Below are 17,824 nucleotides of genomic sequence, written 5' to 3' on the forward strand. Positions count from 1 at the left end.
GATTATTACTACCATGAGAAAGCTGTGTCCGTTGAGTATTCAGAACTATTTCAGCTATGCAATCAAGACGCACTCGACAAATCTATCGTCAGTTGCTATTGTCTGTAAGTGATTTCTTTCTGTAATTTAAGTCTCAAGCTAGCTGTAGTGATCATTTTGATCAATCATTACCTGTAATTATCCTCACTATATTCTTTTCTGTGGTATTATGCAGGATGAAGATTTATGAAATGAAAAAAGGTGGACGATATGGCATTGGGTTCGTTGACCCAAATACCATTAATGAATACACATGGAAATGAGATCCATATTACGAAAAAAGTGTAGAGTCAAGCATGCTAGAGTTCTTCAAGCACGTCAAATACAATGAAGATATACTACTTCCTTACAACTTCGAGTGACTCACACTGTCTTGTACTACAAATTCTGTGTTTGCCTACTAGCTAGCTACATGTTTTTGCTTACATATGCCCGCTTAATTAAGACATGCAAACGTGTGTGCGTGCAGATTTCACTGGATCTTGTTAATCATTAAAGTTGATGAAGGAACAGTTGAAGTACTAGACTCACTACTTAAGAAACCAACTGACTACACCATCGTGAAGGGGATAGTCAACAGGTAATTTTAATCATTATTAACTATATCTTGGCCTATTTAATGAGTTCATCATTTCCTGATAACCACTATTTAATAACCCATTTATTCATTTTCTTTGTTGGCAGGCAGGGCTTGGGCAAAGTTCATCAGGGCCACTCCAGGCCCATGGAAACAAAATCTGAAATGGTATCGACCCCAGGTAAGTAATTAAGTAGTACTAGCTAGGTGCCATCTCTTTAATTATCATGCTTGATTAACTATTATCTGATCAAATTCCATTCTCGTAAAGGCCCTGAAGCAGGCACCGGGGAATAATCTGTGTGCATACTACATTTGCGAGAACATTCACATGATGGCGTCCGGAAGGAACAGATCTCAAAGACAGGAGTGGGTACATTTGTCAAAACACTATTCACAATTTTTACACCATTATCGATATCTAGTCATACAACTAATACACATGCATATTGATCTCCTTCCTAACAGTTCAAAGAGGTGCGGGAGAAGCTCCTACCAGAGGACCGCATAGAAGCAATTCAAGAGGAAATAGCGGGATTTTTGCTCGACCAGGTCATAGATCCCAAAGGAGAATACTATTACCTGCTACCGCCCCCATGAACCACTTCCAATTGTTATCGTGCTCCAAAGGCACCAATTAGGCTAATGCCACTGGCTCCGAAGGCACCAATTAGGCTAATGCCACAACCGATCATAATACACACACACACACACATAAACACTATTCTGATCACGGGATCAGAATAATATTCTGATCACAACATGAACTTCCCGAGTAACGCGTCTGACCTTCCCCGAGTACTAGGTTGAACTTCAGTTAAAAGGTGTCCAAACGAGGCTTGCGATATACCGTTGGAAAGCTATGGACATCAGTATCATGACCAAGTTAATTTTTTGGCAAAATATAAGCGGTTTAAGATCAGTTTTAAAAACCATTTTTTCTTCATACAAAAAATGTGAATCGTATTTTTGATCGCATTTTTAAACCGTTTATCGGAATGAGACAAATAATATGGAGTTGGAAATCTGCTGCAAAACCGCTCCTTCCACATGTTGAAGGTTTTCTCTAATTCCCTACGGTTAAAGAGTAATTCCGGAAATCGTAGAATTTCGCAAATGGAACACCCGCGTTTGTATTTTCGATGCCATTTCTAAACGACTAATCCAATTGAGGAAAATAATATGGCATTGGAAAGCTTATGAAAATGCGCTACTTTTCATGTTAAAAGTGTTTTCTAATTTTGAACAGTTTCAAAGTAATTTAGAAACTGATACAAGTTCCACAGAGTTCGTATTTTCGAGCTAATTTTTTAGTCGCACGTCCAAATTCAGCAAATGATATGGCGTTGGAAAGCTTGAACAAATGTGAAACTTTTATATATATATTGTTTCTCCTAATTCCTTACGGTTTTAAGTCAATTTGGAAAATGGCTAAAAACGTATTTTCCTCGTAATTTCTACAAACTTTATCGGAATGAGGCAAATAATATACCTCTGAAAAGCTACGGAAAATGACGTTTCCATGTTGATGGTTTTCTCTGATTCCTAGCCATTTTCCAGTAATTTCGAAAACAACGAGATTATTCGTTCTGCCTTTATCGCGAGACAGATTCTTCGAAAATGCACCGCATGAAGAACCTGAACTTCATGGCGCGTGTACCTGAACTTCACTCTGTTTTTCACATGATTTTTTGCTCATAGCTCTCCATCCACTGCTCGTAACTCTCCATCCACTCACCAGAATTGAGCAAGTGATATAACGGTGGAAAGCTGTTATAAGCACATAACTTTCCAGTGTTGATCGTTTTTTCATACTTGCGATGGTTTTAGAAGTTTTTCATCTGAAATTCATTCAGCGTAGTAGTTGAACTTCATGTTGTTTTCACGTTGAACTTCTGTGACGTATTTTCATTTGTAATTTTCTCATCCATTCGTTAGTGTTACACAAATGATAGTCCTTTTGTACAAACCCCTCTCACAATAATTTTTTTAACTTACTTTGACCGAGGAGTTGCACTTATAATAACAAAGCTTTTAGTCTTTGCTTTTTTATTATTTTTTTAAAACAAAATGCACACCGTGTAGTACGTGAACTTCTGGCAGTTATCAATCGAAATTCTCTCGGTTACATGAAAATATCTGAGTTTTTCTATAAATATTTATCTGAATTTATTAATCCTTTTTTATAAAATTTTGAAGTGCTCTATTTTTAAAAGTTGAACTTCTTGTTCTTTATTTTTGAACTTCCTGTTTCCAATCTTTAATTACGAGGAAAATCTGAGTTTTCTATAATCATCGAACTTCTTCATCTTTTTTATATGGACTTCCTGGTTTTATTTCTTAATCTTTTTTATGAAATTTTGAAGCGCTCTATTTTTTAAAAGTTGAACTTCTTGTTTTTTAATTTTTGAACTTCTGGTTTCCATTCTTTAATAACGAGGAAAATCTGAGTTTCCTATAATCATCAAGCTTCTCCATCTTTTTAATATGGACTTCCTCGTTTTATTCTTTAGTAACGAGAAAAATTGAGTTTTTAATGTAGATTGAATGACTCTGTTTTTTAAAATGAAACTTCTTGGTTTAATACTTAGTGTCGGGGAAAATCCAATTTTTTTAAAAAGGGCAAAATCTTTTAAATTTTTTTGTTGTTCCCTTATTTTAATTTGAACTTATTAGTTTTATTCTTTTAGAACGAGATTCTGAGGTTTTTTATAAACTTTGAACTTCTCTTTTATTTTAATTTGAACTTCTTAGTTTTATTCTTTAGTAACGAGGAAAATCGAGTGTTTTGAACTTCTATGTTTTAGAAAATTTGAACTTCTTGGTTTTTACTTTTTAATAATGTGAAAAAATGTCTAAGCTTTTTATAGACATTGAACCACTCTTGCTTTATTAGAACTTTCTTTGTGTATTTTTAAAAATGTGAAAATTGGAGTTTTTTAAAAAATGATAAAATTCTTTTAAATTTAAATTTATTTTTCTTTTTTTTAATTTGAAGTTCTTCATTTTATTTTTTAGTAATGAGAAAACATCTAAGTTTTTTTAACCTTTGACCTTCTCTATTTTTTACTCTGAACTTCTTAGAAAAATATGGTTTTAAGTAAGCAAATAATATTCTAGGTTTGCAAATTTGAACTTCTAGGTTTTTTGACCTGCTCGGTTATTTTCAAATTTTCAAACTAGTCATATGAGCAAACACGGAAAAGAGCACAATCATCTTTCCTAAAAACACTCAGATTTTTAATTAAGCTGGACGTTGAAAATATGTTTACTCTTTGAAACTTTTTTAGTAAACATGGCCTTCCGACGTAAGTGTGTTTGACCTTCTTTCTAATTGCTCTGGAATTATTGAACGCTTTGTAAGAAAACTATTTGTACTGTACGTTGGAAACTAAAATAAATAAATTCAAAAAACTAAAATAAATAAATTCATTTATTATAACCTTAAGTAACATATGGGGGACAACATTTTTTACCCAAATGGATAAAAAAATGGCCAATTGAAATGCTATCTTTTTTCTTTTTCAGACAGTTCCTACCCACTCACTATCCACTCACCACCACATGTCCTTTCCCCATCTTCTTTTTCTTCCTTGCCACAACAAATCCAAAGAAGCAATAATGCCACACATAACAACTACAATCTAATGTGATTAATATTAGTTTCGACCAACGAGCAAGTTGATTCTTTAGGTCTGCATCCCCAAGAACATGTTGACAAAAATCACTGTGGGTAAACTCATACACATGCTACAGGAAGTTTGTTTTGAGGCGCACACGATGGTCGGCAGCTCTTAGCCACTCCACACACTACCTTGTTCCGTATTACTCCAGTCCAAAACACCACCATGTATGGAAGCGTGATACGCTGGAGCAGTGACGACATGGACACCACGACCTGCATCTAGAGGAGGTCGTGACCTTCATCCAAAGGAGGCCATGACCTGCTGAGTGGCAGAGTGTAGGATTTTGAAGACACAAGCCTTTGAGCAGAACGAAGAGCAAAAAAGGCACAAAATAACTGAACACTTGAACATCAAACAAGACGATTAGCCTAGAATTTCTTCTTCTTTCTGAGATGTCTTTTTTGTAATAAGAATTAAAAATGCAAGAATAAGTTGAACCGCGCTCCATCTTCTTTCTGAACTTTTGCCTGTAGATATAACCTTGCCCATGTCTGTTTTTCCTTCATTGATAAGCACACACAAGCAGGTGACATGGAACGTCGGGAGGTTAGCAGTAGCGGAGGCCCTCACCTGACTAAAAGCAGTGCATGCCACTTGATTTTGGAACCCAACAAGAAAATTTAGATGCAAACATTATTCTGAAGGGAAATAAAACAAGGACCACAGTGCAATGGATGGCGCTGCTCAGTAAACTAGCCAAAGAACATGAACATGAGAGAAGGAAGAAAGGTGATGCCAGGGAAGGTCAGATTCGCTGTTGCTGCAGTCCACGCGCGACAACGGCTACAGTTGGCCGGCAGTGGGGAAGGAGCTTGTGTTGTGACGCACGAACTTGGGGGAGGGGAGATGCTGTGGCATGATCCCCGCAATCCGGCAGGTGTGGGTCAGGGGCAGGGCGAGCTTGAGGAAGAGGGGAAGCGTAGGCGACGGGGTGATGTGGTCAGCGGCGGCATGTGGTCCAGTGGCGTATGTGGGAGCCGAGATCCCAGCGGTGATGGAGCAGGCGAGCCAAGAACCCGGAGGTGGCGGCGCTCGGGTTCCAGGGCCCTGCAACGGTGCATGGGGATCCAGGGCCCAGCGAACAGCACATGCGGTTCTGCGGCCCTGCGGTGGCTGGATCCGAGGGTGGCGGCGGAAGGAGGCTCGCCGGCCATGGCGAAGGAGGTGCCCCGATCGCGCGGTAGGCGGCGCACCGGCCACTGGGGAGGTTGGGGATGGGGTGGCGCGGGGTCGTTGGATGCGGTGGGCGGCGGAGGTTCGGCGGCGGGGTGCAGTTCACCGAGGAGAGGGCGCGGCGGCGGGTGGGAGGCTGGGCGGGGCGGTGGCAGGTGGGAGGAAGATCGGTCACGTCCGCGTGATCTGTTTTCGTCGAGGTGGGGGAGAGGTCGTGGATTTTGTAATGGGCCGTTCGGGAGGTGCGTTGTGGGCAAGTTGGGTCATTGTGATTTTCTCTGTTCAGGATCTTGGGTACACCACCGCGCGCTCCTTATAGGGCGATGTGATCCAAATATATATATTCTGATCACAACGTGAACTTCCCGAGTAACGCGCCTGACCTTCCCCGAGTACTAGGTTGAACTTCAGCTAAAAGGTGTCCAAATGGGGCTTGCGATATACCGTTGGATAGCTATGGACATCAGTATCATGACCCAAGTTAAATTTTTGGCAAAAATGTAAGCGGTTTAAGAGCAGTTTTGAAAACCGTTTTTTCTTCATACAAAAAATGTGAATCGTATTTTCGATCGCATTTTTAAACCATTTATCGGAATGAGACAAGTAATATGGCGTTGGAAAGCTGCTGCAAAACCGCTCCTTCCACATGTTGAAAGTTTTCTCTAATTCCCTACGGTTAAAGAGTAATTCGGAAAATCATAAAATTTCGCAAACCGAACACCCGAGTTCGTATTTTTGACGCCATTTCTAAACGGCTAATCCAATTAAGGCAAATAATATGGCGTTGGAAAGCCTATGAAAATGTGCTACTTTTTTATGTTAAAAGTGTTTTCTAATTTTGAATGGTTTAAAAGTAATTTAGAAAACGGTACAAGTTCCACCGAGTTCGTATTTTCGAGCTAATGTTTTAACCGTACGTCCAAATGCAGCAAATGATATGGCATTGGAAATCTTGAAGAAATGTGAAACTTTTTTGTATGTATTGTTTCTCCTAATTCATTATGGTTTTATGTCAGTTTTGAAAATGGTTAAAAACGTATTTTTGCCGTAATTTCTATAAACTTTATCGGAATGGGGCAAATAATATACCGCTGAAAAGCTACGGAAAATGCGAAACTTTTTCATGTTGATGGTTTTCTCTGGTTCCTAACCGTTTTCAAGTAATTTCGAAAACGGCGGGATGATGCATTCTGCCTTTATCGCGAAACAGATTCTTCAAAAATGCACCGCGTGAAGAGCCTGAACTTCTCGGCGCGTGTACCTGAACTTCACTCTGTTTTTTCACGTTCTTTTCTTGCTCGTAGCTCTTCATCCACTGCTCGTAACTCTCCATCCACTCACTGGAATTGAGCAAGTGATATACCGATGGAAAGCTATTGTAAACACGCAACTTTCACGTGTTGATCATTTTTTCATACTCCCGACGATTTTAAAAGTTTTTCATCTCAAATTCATTCACTATAGTAGTTGAACTTCATTCTGTTTTCACGTTGAACTTCTGTGACGTATTTTCCTTTATAATTTTCTCATCCATTTCGTCAGTATTACACAAATGATACTCTTTTTGTACAAACCTCTCTCACAATATTTTTTTTAACTTTCTTCGATCGAGGACTTGAACTTACACAGATGATATTTCCTGTTGTTTTGAAGTAAATTAGAGAAATGGCAAGATCATGATTTTTTCCTTCATTGCGAATGGAAACGCACTGCGTGAAGTAGTTGAACTTCTGGGGCATGTCTGTTTGAACTTCACTCTGTTTCACTTTATTGTATTTTTCTTATATGAAATACACACCATGTAGTACGTGAAATTTCGGTTGTTATCACTTTGAAATTCTCTCTGGTTTGAGAGAATTATTTTAAAACACAAAAACAACATATTTTTTTATGTATTTTGGACATCTAAAATACACGGTGAACCTCTCTTAGAAGAAATTTTTTGAACTTTTCCTCGCCGAGTAGTTGAACTTCTAGCAACCATTTTTTTTGTTTATTAGTTTTTTTAAGTGTAAAAGAGGGCGTTGTGTTTTTTCATTTTTTGAACAGGTAAATCCTAGGTTTTAATAAACTCTAAACTTCTCTGTTATTTCAATTTGAACTTCACCTTTTTATATTTTGAGTAAAGAATTGTATTCGATTTTTATACGGAAAAAACCGATCATGGAGATACAAGGTGAACCTCTTTCGCAAGAATTTTTGAACTTCTCCGGACAGATCACTTGAACTTCTTTCAACAAACCTTTTAAGCTTTTATTTGTCTATAATTTTGTTCTCACCTGAAATGCATTCCTTGCAGTAGTTGAACTTCTCGTTGTTTTCAGCTTGAACTTTTGTCACGTATTTTTGTTCAACCTCTCTCACAAGAATTTTTAAACTTTCTCGGGCCGAGCACTTGAACTTCTAGCAACAAAACTTTAGGCCTTGCATTTTTATTCTTTTTAATACAAAATGCACACCGTGTAGTACGTGAACGTCTGGCAGTTATCAACCTGAACTTCTGAGATCATGCGTTATGCCTTCATTGGAAAAACAGAGTCTCCAAAAATGCACTTCGTGGAGAGGTTGAACTTCTAGAGCACTTCTTTTTGAACTTCACTCTATTTTTCATGTATTATTTTTTATCCATAAATCCCCAACCAATTAACAGAATTGAGCAAATGATATACCGATGGAAAGCTATTGAAAACACGCAACTTTGCCGCTATTTAAACATTGAGCTTCTCCGGTATTTAAACTTGAAAGTCTAGGTTTTTTCTAGAAACGGTGAAAATAGATTTTCTCTATAAAATTTGTAACTTCTCTATTTTTTTAATTTGAGCTTCTTAATTTATTCTTTAGTAATGGGGAAAATCCTAATTCCTTAATAAATATCATACCGCTTGTTATTTAAATTTGAACTTTCAGGTGTTTTTAAGGAACGAGAAACATCCATTTTCCAAAGACAAAAATAAAATTCCATGGGATTTTTTTGTACAAAGATATGTATGTCTCTTTTTTGTTTTCTATTTTTTGTCGAACTATCCAATTTATTAAATTTGAACTTTGAGAGTTAACATTTTCAAAGTGAGCCTTTTTCTATTTCTTAGTATATAAACATGGAAAATCTGATTTATATAATTTTTTGGAACTAATCTTTATTAATTGGAACTTCTTGGATTTGTAATAAGCATCGAAATTCTTTGTCATTAAATATGAACCTCTTGCTTTTATTAGAAATAGGAGACTCCGTTTTTCAATATTTTTTGAACTGCCCCTTTTTTTAATTTTGAACTTCTTGGTTTATTCTTTGAGTAACAGGGAAATCCTAGTTTCATAATAAAGATCGGACCGCTTCGTTATTTTCATTTGAACTTCTCTTTTTTATAAACCTTTTTGAAAAATATTTTATCTAACCTTATGGATTTAGTAATAAACATCGAACCGCTCAATTATTTATATTGAAACTTCTAGATTTTTTTAGAAACAAGGAAATCCGTATTTTATGAACTTTTTAAAACCGTTTTGTTTTGTCAATTTGACCTTCTTGGTTTGTAATAAGCATTGAACTTTTGTGTCATAAAATTTGAACTTCTAGATTTTTTAAAAAAACAGAGAAAATCATTGTTTTACAAGTTATGAAATGCTCTATTTTCTAACGTACTTATTTATTCATTAGCATTGAACCCTTAGTTATTTAATAAACATTGAACCCTTAGTTATTTAAATTTGAAATTCTAGGGTTTTTCTAGAAGCCGGGAAAATCCTAGTTTATTTTCGAAATGTGATATTTTTTATATTTTATATAATATCTAATTGCTCTACCTGAGTTTTGTGTTTTTTAGTTTTCCTTTGAACTTCTTTATTCAGCGAGGCTGGATTAACAAACGTTTGTTTCTTTTAACTTGATGGTTTGCTAAAAAATTTACTTTTGAAAAAAATAACGTCAATGTTTTTGTTCTCCATATGTCCTATGTATTCCTAGTGAACTTCACGTGATTTTTTATTTTATTTATTGCATTTTTAAACTATGGTGTTTTGGTCTATAAAAATCGGATGCAAATTCTTAAGTTCAATATACACATGTAGAAATATTCATCAATATTTTTGAAATGGGAAATGTCGAAATATCATGTATCTAATTCACAACTGACAACTGAACATGTTGTAGTACACACATTTGACCTAAAAAAGATACTACTAGGATGTTTGGTGGCATGCGTGTGCTGCCAGGCAGTGGCTGTGTCGCATGCATCAGCACACACTACACACCCATGTGGTAAGCAACAGAAATATGAAATGAGATATCCCCATTTCGGAATAATCACAAACACCCACGGGCACAAATGCCACCTATATACAACATCATGAAACTGTTACTAAAATATACAACGCCTGCTGAGGCTGCGTGTGCAGGGGCAACACCTGCATTGCTCTCGCACGCAGTAATTAACAGGGAGAGGCGCGTTGCGCCACCAGGGTAGTGGCAGCATGGCACGCGAGTAGAAGCTGAATTGAAGTGCACAAAAATGTTGCACTGCCTGCAGCTTGTTGTACTGGATCGCGTGGCTACTTCTTTTGTTGCTTCCTCCTTTGATCCCCACCGGCACTTTTGGCCTCACCGGCATCTACAAGAAAAAATACATGCTCGATGTGAAACGGGTAGAGATCAGTCACTGAAACACAATACGTACTTGTTAAAACTAGGTGAATCAATTATGCAGCTGCCAAGGTGGGCAGCAGTGCTCCGACGCACCCCCAAGCACCGGTAAAAGCATGACGACCTTTGCGCCAGCGGCGCTGTTGGGTATGGGTGTGACGTGCAGCTATTGGCGGCTCTGAACTGTAGCTGGATGGCACAGCGGCCGCTAGATGGTCGCAGTATCCTCCATGGCCGTCCCAGCCGGTGGGGGGTTGGTGGCTCTCGTGGGTGGGGAAGGCAGTGGCCATGGTTGGAGGCGCGCATGCCATGGGATCCGGGAGAGTGCTGGCGTCAGGATCAGGTCGGGGCACTGGCCGCAGCGGCGGGATCTGGTCGAAGCAGAATTTTACCTCCAAAGTCATCTGGAAGTTCTTCACTGATGTCTGCACCTTGTATCCATCCTCCCAACCCTCTCTCTGAAATCTAGTTCGTAGTGCTTCGTCATCTATTGCAAATGCAGAAAACAGACACATTGCCTTTTAGGTACTGGTGAAACAATTACATCTCAAAGCTTAGCTCCCAATTCCTGACACGTTGATCCGAAGGCTCAATAAGTTTCTTAAGGGAAGCTGCTTACATTGTTGTAGAAAGGTGATCTTGAGCAGAGTTGGTCAGCTCTGCTCCTCTTCTCCCGCCAATCCTTTGGAAGCCCACTAACGTGCTGAATCTGCAGCAACATTCCACAACTAAAGACCATATGCCTCCTTTGTTTAAACGAATCCATTCAAGTTCACTAATGAATCTCCAAGTGTTGCAAATGGATTTACCTGAGCAGAACTGTTGGTCCTCACCTGCATGGACTGGTTCTTGGGGATCCACGCCCTCATGCTTCTGAAACTCCCCATGAGCGTAATAATAGTAGGGGCAAACCTGCATAAATAAAAAATTGGTCAAGAAATCCATACAATTCATGGACATGTCATGCACGGAGATTGAATCTTACGCGATAACGCCAAGAAGCCGCTTGGACTGGCTCTTAAGCTCATTGACCCGGTTCCCCTACATCGACGACCATTAACACTCATCATTGGTTCATGTATACCATGGTAAATCAGTCCGGAATCCAGGAGAGCGACATCAAGAATCACGAAGGGGAACATCATGTACCTGGCCCCAAATCTGGTACTTGGATCCAACAAGATTGGCACGCATAGTTCCGAGGAAGTTCTTGTCGGAGCTACAGAAGACACCGTCCTGTTTCTGTGCCATGATGAACTCCGACCTCCCTCTCCTCCGGTGCCGGGCCACCGCCAGCTTCCGGTCCTGCCGCCTCTTCCCCTCCTGCAATCGCACAACAGAGAGATGGGCACACACGAATCCTTATGACACCAATCTCAGCAACTAATCACACTACTCTCCCCCGGATTTTGAAAGTTTGAAGCCGAGAAAGAGAAGGGGGAGGACGGGGATTAGCTCACGTTGGTGTAGAGCGAGTAGAGCACGACGCCTCTGGCCCCGGTGGCCTTCTCCCTGACAATGATGCAGGTGCACCTCCCGACATCGAGCGGCGGTGGGTGGCACAACAGCGCCCTGTTGGGCAGGGTGGCCCAGGACGTGGCCGGCGCCGCCTCGTTGTCGGAGAGGTCCCACGCCTCGTAGGACGACGACGTCGGCGGGGGCGGCAGCAGCTCCTGCCCCCTTGGCCCGACTGCATGAGAGGATTCGCGCCGACCGGGGGTGGAGGGTGGAGGCACGCCGGCCGTGGGGAGGAGGCCCGCCAACCGTGGGGAGAGGAGCTGTGAGGGAGGAGGCGTGCGACAGCGGGGATGGCGGCGACGGGGATCAGGGAGAGAGCGATGGAGAGGTGGGGAACGGGGGTGGGATTTCTTTTTCTTTCTTTTTGTGAGTTCGGGAACACCTTCGCTGCTCCTATATAGGGGTTCGTGATCCAAATACTTATTCTAATCCCAGGATTAGAATAGTGTAGTCCTATATATATATACACTATTCTGATCACGGGGTCAGAATAATATTCTGATCACAACCTAACCTGCCCCGCTAGTAGTACGTTGAACTTCCCTATGAACTAGGTTGAACTTCCGCCAACATTTCCCAAATTGGGCTTGCAATATACCGTTGGAAAGCTATGGAGACCAATATCTTGACCCAACTTGGCAAAATATAAGCGGTTTAAGAGCAGTTTTGAAAACCGTTTTTTCTTCGCACAAAAAACATGAATCGTATTTTCGATCGCATTTCTAAACCGTTTATCGGAATGAGGCATTTAATATGGCATTGGAAAGCTGCTGCAAACCCGCTCCTTCCACATGTTGAAAGTTTTCTCTAATTCTCTATGGTTAAATAGTGATTTTAAAAAACGTAAAATTTCGTAAACCGAACAGCTGAGTTCGTTTTTTCGATGTTATTTCTAAACGGCTAATCCAATGGAGGCATATGATACGGTGTTGCAAAGCTTATGCAAATGCCCTACTTCTTTATCTTGATAGTTTTTTTCTAATTTTGATTGGTTTAAGAGTAATTTAGAAAATGGTCCAAGTCCTACCAAGTTCGTATTTTCAAGCTAATTTTTTAACCGTGCGTCCGAATGCAGCAAATGATATGGCATTGGAAAGCTTGAACAAATGCGAAACTTTTTGGTATGTAATGTTTCTCCCAATTCTTTACGGTTTTAAGTCAGTTTCAAAAATGGAGAAAATGTATTTCCGCCGTAATTTCTACAAACTTTATCGGAATGGGGCAAATAATATACTGTTGAAAAGCTACAGAAAATGAGAAACTTTTTCCTGTTGACGACTTTCTCTCATTCCTAGCTGTTTTCAAGTAATTTCAAAAACGGCGAGATCATTCTTTTTGCCTTTATCGCAAAACAGATTCGTCGAAAATGCATCGCGTGAAGTACTTGAACTTATGTGGCAGTTCTGTTTGAACTTCACTCTGTTTTTTGACGTGATGTTTTTTTCCCGTAATTCTCAAACAACTTACCGTAATTGAGCAAATGATGTACCGATGTAAAGCTATTAAAAACACGCAACTTTTTTGTGTTGATGAGTTTTTCATACTCGCAATGGTTCAAAATATATTTTTGAATGCGTAAAACAACATCGTTTTTTCCTGTTTTTTACATGTAACTGAAGGTCGGACGTCTCCCACTAGAGATCTCAAACTTCACTGGGAGTAGCACGTGAACTTCTAGCAACAAAATATTTTAAGCCTTTTGTTTTCTATTCTTATTTTCCTATCTGAAACGCATTTCGTGTAGTAGTTGAACTTCCCGCCATTTTCATCTTGAACTTCTGTCATGTATTTTTGTTCAACCTCTCTCACAAGAATTTTTGAACTTCCCCAGACAGAGCACTTGAACTTCTAGCAACAACTTTTTTAGAAGTTATTTTATTTTTGAACATCTTGTTTCCATTCTTTAATAAACGAGATAAATCTGAGTTTTCTATAATCATCAAACTTCTGCATCTTCTTAATTTGGACTTCCTTGTTTTATTTCTTAATTTTTTTCTTTGAAATTTTGAAGCGCTCTATTTTTAAAAGTTGAACTTCTTGTTATTTTATTTTTGAACTTCTTGTTTCCATTCTTTAATAACGAGGGAAATCTGAGTTTTGTATAATCATCAAACTTCTCTATCTTTTTAATATGGACTTCCTAGTTAAGTTCTTAATCTTTTTTAAGAAATTTTGAAGCGCTCTATTTTTAAAAGTTGAATTTCTTGTTATTTAATTTTTGAACTTCTTGTTTTCATTCTTTAATAACGAGGAAAATCTGAGTTTTCTATACTTCTCCATCCTTTTAATATGGACTTCCTGGTTTCATTTCTTAATCTTTTTATGAAATTTTGAAGCGCTCTACTTTTAAAAGTTGAGCTTATTATTTAATTTTTGAACTTCTTGTTTTAATCTTTAGTATCGGGGAAAATCCAAATTTTGAAAAAACGGGGAAAATCCTTTTAAAACTTTTTTGTTGTTTTATTTTTTAAATTTGAAATTATTAGTTATTCTTTAGAACGAGAATTCGAGGTTTTTAAGAAATTTGAACTTCTCTGTTATTTTAATTTGAACTTCTTAGCTTTATTCTTTAGTAACGAGGAAACTCGAGTTTTTTTAACCTCTTTGTTTTAAAATTTTGAACTTCTTGTTTTTTTAATAATGTGAAAAATCCGAATGTTTTATAGACATCGAACTTCATCATTTTTAAATTTGAACTTCTTAGTTTTATTGGTTAGTAACGGGGAAAATGCTTTTTTATATAAAACAACGATACCGCGCCGTTACTTTAAATTGAACTTCTAGTTTTTATAGAATGGGGAAAATCAGTTTTTATACAATCTTTTGAGATGCTCCTCTTTTTAATTTGAACTTCTCTGATATTTTTACAAACGGGGAAAACCCGTTATAAAGATTTTTGAACTACTTTTTTTAACTTCTTGCACAATTTTTTTGAACTTCCAAATTTGTCTTTATGATATTAAAACTTCATTTTTTTAATGTTGAAACGGGTTAGGCGGTCCCTTTTTTATTTGATCGTTTTTGTTCTGTACGTGGTACACGTGAGCTTCGAAATTTTCTGAAACATGAACTTTGCGTGCTACTAATTTTTTTCATGAAACATCATAGTTTTTATTCTTTTGAATTCCATGATTTTTTTGGATTTTTTGGTTTGAACTTCGATGTTCGTTACACCCGAACTTTCGAAATCACACCTTTTTTATGCACGTTTTTCCGCGGCAGAGAATATGAACTTCGCATCAACCTTTTTTTTTGTCTTCAAGAAATGCATGCTTGTTTTTTGCTTTTAGTATTGAACTTCTATGCTCTATTTTTTGTAAAGGTTTCATGAAGGAGAAGGAAAGCAGCAATATAATGTGTGTTAGAGAGCAACTAGTTGGGGAAACCAACCAATAGATGATACATTTTTTTACCGTAAGGAACAGAGAACAATTTTTTATCATGCCTTTCCAATTTTAACCTCACTAAAAAAGTTTATATTCAATGTTTTTTTGTGTTTTCATATTGTTTGAACTTGCTGCTTTCTCAAAATTGAACTTCATAATTTTTTACTCCATGAACATAGAAAACTAACACTATAACACCAATATGGAGAAACAAACATGACAAAAATAGTTCTAAAATAGTTCTAAACAAACATGATACACACCTACAACACATCCACAAATTTTTCTTGGCTTTTCATGAAATGAAAACAGTTCCAGTCTCACATGCATAGGCATCAAACTTCCATGAATTACAAAACGAACTTTTTTGCGTCAACTTAGATAAACTTTCCTCGTGAGCAACAATACACAAACCTCTCCTAGCTTGTTGGGACCAGAGATCGTTTTATGCAAAGGAACACTGGAGGAGGGTAGAGGGACTGAGAAGCTTGGAGTTGTCAGCGTTCTGTACAGGGAGGTGTGGAAAGACGACCTACTGCTGGTGGCAGCCTCCTGGCCGGAGGGGCGCGTGCAAGATCCATGACCCAGCCGCCTCTATATTCTCTGATGGATGTGGCTACGCAGCTGCAGGTCATGCCCTCCTTTTGCTGCAGGCCGAGCCCTCCTCTAGCTGCAGGTATATCGTGGATAGGCACGATGGACATAGGGTGGTGGTAGTAGTAGGGACAGCAAGGCTCGCCGGCTGACAAGCTCGTCGGATTTGGGCTCGGGGATGGTAGAGGGAACGAGAGGGAGGAGGGCATCGTCGGCGCGCCGTGGTCGAGGATGAAGGAGCTCGCCGGAGTAGCACAACCCCCACAAGAGCATCCGCAGAACTAGTGGCCAATGCTCAGATCCGAGGCCACCGGCGGTTTCCTGATGCAGTATGGGGTCGGGGTCACTGGGGGAAGGGGGCGGAGGTGGGCGTCGTGCCGCTGCGGCCGATGGATCCGGTAACAGGGCGCGGGGGCTACGCCGGCGGTGGCGGAGCTCGCGAGTTGGGGCGGCGGCTTCGGTGGCCGGAAGCGGGTGGGCGTTGGGGTGTGGTGGCCAGCGGCAGGAGGTGGGCATTGGGGTCGGGTGGCCGGAAGCAGGAGGTGCGTCGGGGTTGGGGGGCGGCGGCGGGAGCCAGGGCGATGATGGGAGGGTGGGGGAGCCGGGGGGAATCGACAGAGGTGGTGCGGGAGGTTGGGGAATCGGCACGGGTGGTGCGGGAGGTTGGTTTTTTTCGGAGTTCGGTATCCACTCCGCGGCGTCTATATAGGGCGTTCCATGATCCAAATAGTTATTCTAATCCCGGGATTAGAATAGTGCTATTCGTCACCCTGGGTGAGGAATAGTTATTCTTCATCCCCCTCTATTTTACCATCAATGCATCGTAATTTTATGTTCCGTAAGTTTTGTCTTATTTCCGACGCAAAAAGAGACCGTAAGAAAATATATAATCGTCGTAAAAAATATTTTATGGTATGCAAAATTACAAACGTAAAAACATAATCTAAAATACACATAAACTGCAAATTTTCTTATCTTATGACTTATGTTTTTACGTTTGTAATTTTACATAACATAAAATATTTTTTACGGCGATTATATATTTTCTTACGGTCTCTTTTCGCATCGGAAATAAGACAAAACTTACGGAACGTAAAATTAGGGTGCATTGATGGTAAAATAGAGGGGGGGTGAAGAATAATTATTCCTCACCTAGGGTGACGAATAGCGCGACCCTATATATATATACACACACACATACAATTAGCTAGCTATCTACAATTTCTCCTAATTGGTGCGTTCGGAGCCAGTGGCATTAGCCTAATTGGTGCCTTCGGAGCACGATAACAATTGGAAGTGGTTCATGGGGGCGGTAGCGGGTAATAGTATTCTCCTTTGGGATCTATGACCTGGTCGAGCAAAAATCCCGCTATTTCCTCTTGAATTGCTTCTATGCGGTCCTCTGGTAGGAGCTTCTCCCGCACCTCTTTGAACTGTTAAGAAGGAGATCAATATGCATGTGTATTAGTTGTGTGACTAGATATCGATAATGGTGTAAAAATTGTGAATAGTGTTCTGACAAACGCACCCACTCCTGTCTTTGAGATCTGCTCCTTTCGGACGCCATCATGCGAATGTTCTCGCAAATGTAGTATGCACGCAGATTATTCCCCGGCGCCTGCTTCAGGGCCTTTACGAGAATGGAATTTGATTAGATAATAATTAATCAAGCATGATAATTAAAGAGATGGCCCTGATGAACTTTGCCCAACCCCTACCCGCCGACAAAGAAAATGAATAAAAGGGTTATTAAATAGTTGTTATCAGGAAATGACGAACTAATTAAATAGGCCGAGATATAGTTAATAATGATTGAAATTACCTGTTGACTATCCCCTTCACGATGGTGTAGTCAGTTGGTTTCTTAAGTAGTGAGTCTAGTACTTCAACTGTTCCTTCATCAACTTTAATGATTAACAAGATCTAGTGAAATCTGCATGCACACACGTTTCCATGTCTTAATTAAGCGGGCATATGTAAGCAAAAACATGTAGCTAGCTAGTAGGCAAAAATAGAATTTGTAGTACAAGATAGTGTGACTCACTCGAAGTTGTAAGGAAGTAGTATATCTTCATTGTATTTGAGGCACTTGAAGAACTCTAGCATGCTTTCCTCTACACTTTTTTCGTAATATGGATCTAATTTCCATGTGTATTCATTAATGGTATTTGGGTCAACGAACCCAATGCCATAGCGTCCACCTTTTTTCATT

The 17,824-nt window shown here is 39.4% G+C and overlaps 1 pseudogene; it reads right to left on the reverse strand.

The window, feature by feature from the left end:
* Positions 1-10,170: 10,170 nt before the first annotated feature.
* Positions 10,171-17,824, reverse strand: part of LOC125554978 — a 34,403-nt pseudogene continuing 26,749 nt past the window's right edge.

Source organism: Triticum urartu, chromosome 4 (assembly GCF_003073215.2).
Source record: "Triticum urartu cultivar G1812 chromosome 4, Tu2.1, whole genome shotgun sequence".
Taxonomy (NCBI): domain Eukaryota; kingdom Viridiplantae; phylum Streptophyta; class Magnoliopsida; order Poales; family Poaceae; genus Triticum; species Triticum urartu.